The 1,818-nt window shown below is 35.1% G+C and overlaps 1 pseudogene; it reads right to left on the bottom strand.

Annotated features, from left to right (window-relative positions):
• Positions 1-405: 405 nt before the first annotated feature.
• LOC102605268 (aspartic proteinase-like protein 2) overlaps positions 406-1,818 on the bottom strand; it is a 35,840-nt pseudogene continuing 34,427 nt past the window's right edge.

Here is a 1,818-nt window from a genome sequence, read left to right as displayed (position 1 = left end):
ATTATCAAGAATAATTCATGAATTTATAGTTGCAGAATAGTAACCAAAGGCCATTTTCCAGAATTAATTCCTCATATCCAAGTAAAAGTATTTGTTTCGAATGTTATTTTCACAATATTGTAATTTAAGTGTGTGATAGCACCAAATAAACATCTTATTCAATACATGATATCTTACAGTATTCACACATCAATGTGACATTACGGAGCAGTTCTCTGTCTTCTCTCTTCAGTCTAAAGTCTAATGCCAGTGGGGGATACTACATATACTTAGTAACTGAGTTAACTTTCCTTTAACTAGACAAAAAATTTGTTATCTGTACTGGGATTTGAAGAAAAAAGAATCAGCAGTTGGACGTCAGGAGTGCCTTTGCATGCATGTATACTAAGTATAGGTAATATAATATCTTTCAATTTAGCGGCTGGAGCTCTTTTTCATCTGTCATAGTTTCAACACTTCCAAGAGGATCATATGGGGTAGGAGTTTGTCTTCGTCTCCAAATAAACCATCCCAGGGAAGCTGATAATCCTAGTATCAAGATAACTAAAAGTGCTACCACCACAACCAGGTAACTTTGCTGCCATCGCGTCCTAAATCATTGTAATACAACCATATCAAATCAACAACTTTGTATCATATGAACCCATCATTAATATCAGATGTTCACAATGCACACTTTAGCACCATACCTTTGTCCACTCCAGACAATTAAAAAGATAGCCCATTAAAGAACAGAACCCATAACAATAATATGTATAAGAGGATCTCCAAAGGACATGGATGTACGTTAAACAAGCACATAACCTGTCTTGAGTGATGCTTACTACTGGTGTAATTCGAAAACCGGAGTATGTTTTGAGGATTTCCTAAATCCATTAGTCACTGTTGGAATAAAGAAGAGAGAAAGTGTAGACAAAGCGCTGAAACAGAAAAGAGACTCGTTGTTTCTTAATCTCTCAATTCCAGTACTTAAAATCAGATAACCTAGTGCCATTATATAGGCTTACAACTTAACAAATAAACCTAAAAACTAGGAACTAAAGCAAAAGTGGTTCTGCTGAGGTAAACTGCTGCCAACAACATGCCCACTAACAGTAACTATCTAATTGACTTAGTAAAACTTAACTAAAAATTAGGACCATAAAAAGACTGCTGAAGAATCAGTCAACAGTCACACCCCAAACACAAGTTATATGATTAAAAGAAAAATCATCACCTACCTATCATTATCCTTGAAAGCAGTTGACCCATGCCATCCAATGCAGAATAACTCATGTTCCACAATTTCAGAAACTTGATATATAAATGTATTTTTTGGCTAGATGAAAAGATGAAACTTTTTGAGTTGTATATATCAGAAACACAAGCAAGTTTTTCCCATCAGAACTCCACTGTGGTGATTTGTTTTGCCTTGTGAATTCAGAAGGCATATGTTTTGACAAATCGGGATAATTTCATTAATGATGCACCGAGATGATGCTAACAATATATACAGCATAGCTATGCAATAGTTATGAAGATGCAAAGAATAGATTTTGCTTATACCTTTTCTGTAAGGGTTCAATGTCCCATTTGACTAATTTGTAGCTTCCAAATGTATCTGGAAGATGAAGACGATCACCAGCTAATCGGCTAGTTATTTCCTGCAAATAGATATGGATTAAGCAAACGATCTTCGATTCAAGATATAGTCCTTACACATTCTAAAATTGAGAGTTACCATTGCAGTGGTATGTGACATGTAATCGGCAGATCCTGCAGGAAAGATGGCCCATCTAATGAGTGAATCATTTCCTTTTGTATTAAAGTTCATCAAGT

This window comes from Solanum tuberosum, unplaced genomic scaffold (assembly GCF_000226075.1).
Source record: "Solanum tuberosum cultivar DM 1-3 516 R44 unplaced genomic scaffold, SolTub_3.0 scf00045, whole genome shotgun sequence".
NCBI classification, from domain to species: domain Eukaryota; kingdom Viridiplantae; phylum Streptophyta; class Magnoliopsida; order Solanales; family Solanaceae; genus Solanum; species Solanum tuberosum.
The sequence above is the reverse complement of the archived record's forward strand: the minus strand, read 5'-3'. Positions and strand labels throughout refer to the sequence as shown.